An 8319-nucleotide genomic window follows, 5' to 3' on the forward strand; every position below is an offset into this window, starting at 1 on the left:
CAAATTATTGTCTCTAGGCTTTATTTTCTTTTGTTTTAAGTTACATGATGCTTTATAGTACATGCATCTCATTTTCTGAAAGGAATCGAGGTTTCAGCTAAAAAAAAGAAAGAAAGAAAAAGAAAAAGATTTGCATCTTTACACCGAGTATCTCATAGTGACAATATTTCCATCACAATTACTCCTGACACAATTCTTTCATAACATCTGTCTCCACTGAACAAAAATAATACACTGTCATGTATCTAGGACACACTCACACTTCTATTTTCATATTAGCAGCACAAGAGCTGTCATTGTTAACTTGGAAGAAATATCAGCATCATCTCCAACACACAGGAGTGCGTAGTACATACCCGGTAACTCATGTGAGCCTTGGTTAGGGTGGTCCCTAACCACCAGCAGTGCCCATTCCTTTGAACCAGCTTTCAACTTCGTAATCAATACCCAATGCACTGGTTTCACTCAAATACAAAGAAATGTCTGTCTATTAAAAGCATTATCTCTATTCTCATCTGTATTTCCCAGTTTTCTGTTACAAATGGATATTATTGTTTCAAGAAAAATATATGCAATGTGATGTTTAAAATAAACATTATAAATCCCCTGTGTTTATATGGAAGAGAAAGGTGGTAATAAAAGAGAAATGTCAGCAAAGTAGCTAAAAATAGTCAAAACTGAAATGTTTTGCAGGGTCTTTCTCAATAGGGCACACCCCACTCTTAGCGGACCTTCCGGTTATTTCTATCCAACAGCTACCTGCCACGTCTCACCTTATGATCTGTAAATGCTAACATGTTCTTCAAAGCGGGACTCTGTTTGTATATGTTAGTATCGTACAGATCTCTACATATAGTTAAATAAAAACATTTTTGTGTGTGCACATATACCTTTCCAACTATATATTTAATTCTTAAACATAGATAAGATGGTGAAAATGTCCATTCACCATCCTTCTTCAACCCTTCACACCCATACCAAACTTCAATTTCAGATGTATTTTCTTTTTATATTTCCAATTTCTCCATTAACTTTCTCATTAGAGACCCAAGCCAGAAACCTACAGGTCATTTTTCTCCCTTGCAGCCACATCTACCCTACAGTCAAATTTCAGCTACTTAACTTCTCTTGAACCTATTCCTGGTCTCCATCCCCTTGGAAAGTCCTTTAAGTCAAGTGCTTCTTGCATCTGGCTGAAATTTAAAGCTGAACGTATTCTATTTCCTCTATTAATTTCTCCAACTTAGGTTAAGTTGGAAAATCTCCTTTCTATACCAGTTTCCTATCATTTTCAGGACTTCTAATTACAAAATTAGTGTTTTTTTTTCTATATAGCATTGAATCCTGGTCATTGTTTAAATCTAATTTCTGATCACATGCAGAGTTTGCTTCTGTTCATCTTCACCGGTACGGAGAACTTGTGGTTCCAGTAGCTTGGAGCAGAGATGACAGTGACATCACACATTTTCACAGGACACAAGGGCCAGATGTAGGGACAAGAAAAAAAAAAAACCAAACATTTCCTTCCCAACCTTGGAGAGAGTGCAGCAGGCAAGAGGTAAGGGATAACAGCTGTCATTGATGGGGTCTTTGAGAGCAGATGGGGAGGCCGGTGTGGGACCCTCAGAGATTCCGCTAGCCCCTCAAATAGACCCCAGGCATCGTTCTACCTCCTACATCTTTCTAATATGTCTACACCTTTATTCCCTGTCCATAAGTCAAGCCCTTCAAGAGAGTGACTCGTTACCATCACGGTCTCTCTAACCAGCCGTGTACAGGGCTCACTATCCTCTATCAGAACTGTGAACTTGATAGAACTATTCTAGCCTCTGATTAGCTAGTAGTTTTCTCCATTTCCATAACCTCCCTCACACACATACAAATCAAGACTGTACAAAGTCTGTATTGGTATATGGGAATGTTGGTGGCATCGGTGACAGTGACGGCATCACTGCTGGTCTTATTGTTGTTAAGACCACCACCCCCATTGGTGCTTCTTTCTAAGATAGTCAAGTGTTCTCTCTGGAACTTGGATAGTTAATACAAATTGGCAACATGACAGGATCTCGGATCACCCAGGAGACAAACCTCTGGGCATAGCTCTAAGAGAGTCTACAAAGTGTCGTAATTTGCCTGAGACCACTCACTCTAGGTGTGGATGAGTGTCATACTTAGACTGGAATCCTGGACTGTGCAGCGCTCATTAGTCTATGTCTCAACCGTAGGTGCAATGTGACCAGTTGCTCCGTGCTCCCACTGCTGTGACTTCCCCACCATGAAGAACTGTACCCCCCAACTGACAGCTAAATGACACCCCTCTTCAGTGGGTTAATTTTCTCAAGTATTTTGTCACGGCAATAAGAAAGAAATAAGCTGGACGGTGGCGGCACATACCTTTAATCCCAGCACTTGGGAGGCAGAGGCTGGTGAATCTCTGTGAGTTTGAGGCCAGCCTGGTCTACAGAGCGAGTGCCAGGACAGGCTCCAAAGCTACAGAGAAACCCTGTCTTAAAAAGCTAAAAAAGGGGATGGGGGGAGAAAAAGGAAAGGGAAGGGAAGGGAAGGGAAGGGAAGGGAAGGGAAGGGAAGAGAAGGGAAGGGAAAGAAACCCTACATTCAGACAAACAGGCTATAATTATAACCTTTACACCTATGAAACACACACACAATTCACCCAGGATCATTTTGACAAGAGCATATTCGTTAAAGGAGAAACAAGCAAAACCATATTCTTCCTAAGCTCTTGAGTTTTACCATCTACTAAAAGTTTCTCAAAAACTTTGAAGACCTTAAGCTGTGTCTTGAATTCTTAGTTTTTACTTCATTTTTAGGTCTCGCAATATTTTCAGTTAACTGTAGCCATTTCATCCACATGATGAAAGCAGAAATTCATTAACCCCTCCAAGTTGGACATCACCTCTATGTGACACATATCTCCCATGTGGAACACATCTCAAAGGTTCGAATCATATACAAAGTGTTCTTTCAAAGTGAACTAGATAAACATTTCTATGATTTGTGAGAATTACAAAGGGTAACATACTCTGTTGTGGATGTTTAAACGAAATCTTCCCGATTGTTTACAAAATCTCTGATTAACATCGACATACATGTGATACTTGCAATTCAAAACACAACAAATGTGCATTCCCAAATGTCTGAGATCAAAGTACTGAAAAACTTGAACTTGCATACACTTTGCATAGTGACAGTAAAATGTCTGCCAACAAAATCATGTTAAACCTTACTGTAAATTTGCAACATCGGCATAGAGAATTGTAGAGCTCTTCAAAAATTCAAACAATTCCTGCCCTTGACAGTTGCCTAAAACTGCATGAGTAGAAACCAGAAGAAACTTGCTGTAGATAAGCGAGTTGGTTAAATATAGTAAATTGAGCATGGGATAGCAGTCACCCAGGCATGGCAGTAAAGCAGGATTCACTTGGAGCCTGCTGTTGATTCCCATACCATAACCTCTGCTGCTCACGAATGGTGTTTTATCTCCTACACGTGTGAGAGAGTTGGGAGAGCGTGTAGTTGACAGTCATGGCCTGCATGGGTTTAGGATTAACCTGATTGGAATGACTGGGGAATAAATAAATACAGATAGACATACAAAAAAGCTGAGTTTGAGGAGGCCGTGTTCTCTGATGGAGATGCACTAACGGCAACCCAAAAACTCGGTGTGTTTATTAGGAATAACATGACAAAGGATGCAGCAGATTATCTAATCCCAACCCTTCATAAGCATCCATACCAGGGGAAAGCTTTGTTATACCTCTGAGCCTAATCCAGAGAAGGTCTTGCCATTGCCATGGGTCTGAGGCATTATGGTCCTTATCATGGTTGTGCTCATGTCAGCAATACATGTTCACTCAAGACTTTATCAGCTCTCCACAGCTGACGGTGGCAAGAAGAGGCCTACTGGGGACAAAACTGGCATGTGAAGGAAAGAGCAATTAGATTGTGGTGCTCACTTATCGACATCAGGTTATCCTCGGGGGATCTGAAGAGCCAGCTCCCTGGACAAGCTTAAAAAAATAGGAAGTGAAGCCCTGCTGAGTGAAAAAAATAACTAAAGTACTAACTATTGCTTTGCAAAAGACTGTCTAGTGTTTGCTAGGGAAAACATGGAAGGTGATACTTACCCTCAAGGGTGTATTCTTAAAACCACAAAACTTCAAAACCTGAGATGAGTAGGTCCACAAAACAATCCCAGAAAACTACATGCCTGTCTCTTACTCTTGGCATCCGTCCCTGAAGAGGGGACAGTGAGTTCTCAGAGCCACAAGGATCTATTGGGAGTCTCCTGAATGTCAAGAGAAGAAACAATATAGGTTTGAAAGAGTTTTGAAAAATAAAGTTGACTAATACAGAGAAGCAACTGACCAAAGGACAGAGAATGTTCAACCCTCAAGGGGACATCTGTTTAACACACACACACACACACACACACACACACACAAGGTTCAGGAAACGTGAAACAGTGGGGGGGTGGGGGGAGGTAATATTTTAAAAGCTGGAGGTCAGAGAGAACTCCCAGTTTCTGCACTGTTAAACTCACAGCAGCTGTGGGTTGTCCATACAAGACCAGCACAAGATCTAGCCAGTCACTCACCCAGTGCAGACGAGGGAGGGAAAAACACACAAACCTGAGGAGCTGTTAGCAGTGGATGGCTGCTGGGGAAGGGAGTCGGTTTGTGGCCCGGGCCATGGAAGGTTGATCACGATCATGCTCCAATGGACACCCCCCACCCAGGTGCATAGAGTCAGTGCTAATTGGATTCAGCGGTTTATTCAAGGGGGGGGGGGAAGGGCATGAAAATAAGAGGCGTATGTGGGGTGTGGTAGAGTTCAAGAAAAGATGAAAAGGAGAATGGGAAGTAGGTATGATTTAAATACATTGCATACATACATGAAATTACAAAATAATATATTTAAAAAGATTAACTTACTAACTGGCCTCACTGGCTTTTGCAAAGATATAACAATGTGAATATCAGATTTTCCTCGGGGGAGTGGGGGTGGGGGGGTGGGGAGTAGGCTCTGCGGTTCTTCCAGGCTGGACTTGGAGATGTGGTCCTGGCTATGACATCTTCACAACTACCCTAGAGGCTAGGGATCCTGGTTTCCTGTCTGTAAGACGTGAATTAGGATCCCAAGACACTTGTTACTTACCCAGAGACGCATTGTTAGGAAGTAACCGCTGTTCATCTGTGATTACTTCCCAGCAACGTGACTGTTGATATCCTATGACTTTCTGTTAATTTGATGTTCTGCTGGGTCTTATTTGCCATTGTAGAATTTAATGAAACACGTTTATGAAACCTAATGAAACTACATTTATCTGGGTTTTGTTTACTTATTTCCCTCGGGCCTTTACATCTCTAGGTAGCATGCTTCAACTTGTGTTTTCACACAAAGGCCTCAAATAAAAATATTTTTTATTATTTGATATTTCTGTATTTTTTAATAATCCTGCATATTTTAAGTAGAAGTTATTCAATTTTTTAGGACACCCTATTGTACACTACTGTGATAATGATGAAGAAGAAAAGGGAAGAGGAGGCAAAGGAAAAGGAGAATGTTCTAACTAATAATAGGACTTGATATGTGTGCAGTGAGGAGAGAGAAAGCCAGGGTCAGTTCCGTGAGATGCTGAGCCTGGCAACATGCTTATACTAGATGCTAAAGGGTATTTTCCATCTCTATAGGTCCAGTCATGACCCCTTCAACCCCATTCCAGGCTGAGAAACAAACCTACAGCTGGAATGTAACTGCCCAAAATATCACCAACAGTCACCTCTGTACCTGATTGGGTTGCAGAAAGGAATAACATTTTGAAAGGAATAATCAAGTGGTATATATGACATTCAAAGGTGAGGGAGATGGCTCACCCTTGAATCCCCGCACAAGCAGATCTTTGTGAGTTCAAGATCAGCCTACTACTCCAGGTCCAGTTCCTGGGAGGCAGATTTAAGCTGATCTCTATGGGCTCTAGGTTAGCTGTAGTTATATAATAAGGACATGCCTCAAAAGATAAAATAAATAAATGAAAAGATAAACCACTCCTTACCTTAAAGTTGGTGTAGTAGCTCCTTCAAAACCAAGTCAGTTTAGATCTATTCCTCTCCCTGTTCCCCATTATTTCTCATGCAGCTCAGGCTGGTCTCAGCTCTCTAGGTAGTCAAGCCTGATGGTTTAGCCTTCCGACCTGCTGATTCTGACCTTAAGTGCTAGGACTATAGGTATAGTCTGCTTTCTGGGATGCTGAGAAACTGACCTCAGGGCCTCCTGCATGCTGACAACATCCGCAGTGCTCCATTCTTTTTTTTTTTTTTTTTTTTTTTTAATGTTTGGGGGACTTTGACTTTCAGAAGTCCCCTGTTGATTCCTGCCCTCTGCCTCACCTCCATCACTCCTCTCGTTTTTCTTACAGATGTGACATTATTGTCTGATACCAGTGACCTTCCAGCCCATTTCTTTTCCTCTGTGTCCATTTCACTAGGTTGCTGGATAAAACGTGGAAGTAGTGGACTCCAGGAAAACAGCTCTGAAGGGAGCAGCTCCCAGTCCAAAGCCACTTCACAGCCAGCGCCTCCAGTGGAAAGCTTCAGGAAGACGGCGTGGCCCTCTCTGCTGCTTTTGGCGCCACTTCTCTATCACAGGGCTTCTGGTGGATGGTAAATCTCCAAATAGCTCTAACCAGCTGGGGCTCTGGTGACTGTCATAGCCATTCAGTTTTAAAAGGCTGAAGGGAGACAGCTGCCAAGAGATGTCCCTTCGGGCTCTCTTCCTCCCGCATTCATGCTCACAAATAAGGCCACCCAGTGGATTCCCAGCAGCTGTCGGGAAGAGTCTAGAGTCTGTGATTGGATGAAGGGAGGAGGAGACAGAAGGGGGGGGGGGGGTGCTCACACCGGCCAAGCAGAGAAAGGCCAGCTGGACACAAATCTCCATCTCAACATTGAGGATCACTCTCGTCTTTGGGCTGCGGAGATGGCTCAGTCGGGGTACACTTCCCTAACATCAACGAGGTGTTGGGTTCATTCCCTAGTAGAACAAAGAAAGAAAAAACATCCAGATCATTCAAGTGACTCAGTAGGTTACTCAGGTCACAGAGGCCTGACTCCCTGAGTTCAATGCCCAGGACCCGCGGTGAAAGGACAGAGTCAGCCTCAAACACTGTCCTCAGCCTTCCCCATGGATACCATCTTCACAGACACCCCAGGCACATACAAAATCACCATAAAGAACAAAAATTTTAACGTGTCTGTACTAAACCTGGATAAACATTTTTTGTACAGTTTTCAATAAAAATGATACAGGGACAGCAAGATGGTTCAAGAGGTAAAAGCACTCTCCAAGCAAGTCTGGAGACCTGAGTTCAGTTCCTGGGACCCAGAAAAAGGTGGAGCTATAGAACAGAAGCCACAAAGCTGTCCTCTGACCTCCACACACAAGCTCTGGCACAGGCACGAGAGCACACACACAGAGGCATCATATCAAATAGTTTTTGTTTTGCTTTGATTTTTTTTTTTTTTTTGAGACAGGGTCTATTATGTAGCTCTGGCTGTCCTGGGACTCACTATATAGATCAGGCTGGCCTCAAACTCATAGAAATCCTCCTGCTTCTGCTTCTGCAGTAGTGGGATAAAAGGCAATACGTCACCACGCCCAGCACAAACATTTTAAGATGAAATATCCTTGTGTGTTGGACACTGTTAAGAACCCTTTCGGCTATGAACATCTACATAACAAGAAGATCCGCAGTGATATGGACTTGGCAGAAACTTGCAGAATGTTTCAGTCTGATGAACATCCTCCAGATAAGGATCCCTTTGGGCTAGAAACTCATTCCATGGTGGTGCACTTGGCTAATGTGTGTGCAGGACCTGGGCTTCATTGGAAGGTCTATTAAAGTCACACAAATTCTAGTCAAATCTTTCTTGAACCACAAAGATATGAATGGGACTGTCAAAAGTGAGGTAATATCAGAATATTGAAGATTTTTCAATATGAATAAAAATTTATTCTTCAAGCTGAATTTTAATCAAGGATATTTCAGATTGTTGCTTGGCATTTGATAGCACTTCATAAATTGTAACAGACAAATTGATAAACTTTTGTTTTGGTTGGTTGTTTGAGACAGCACCTCTCTATAAAAGCCTGGCTGACCTGGAACTCACTATTTAAAACAGGCTGGCTTCCAATTCACAGGGATCTACCTATCTCTGCTTCCTGAGTGGTGGGATTAAAGTCAGGCCTTGCCATGCCTGGCTTAAGTTTTTAAAGGCATGCCATTGATTATTGGAAAAC

The sequence above is a fragment of the Microtus oregoni genome, unplaced genomic scaffold (genome assembly GCF_018167655.1).
Source record: "Microtus oregoni isolate MIOR12 unplaced genomic scaffold, Mior012 000011F_ref0000422, whole genome shotgun sequence".
Classification (NCBI taxonomy): Eukaryota; Metazoa; Chordata; class Mammalia; order Rodentia; family Cricetidae; genus Microtus; species Microtus oregoni.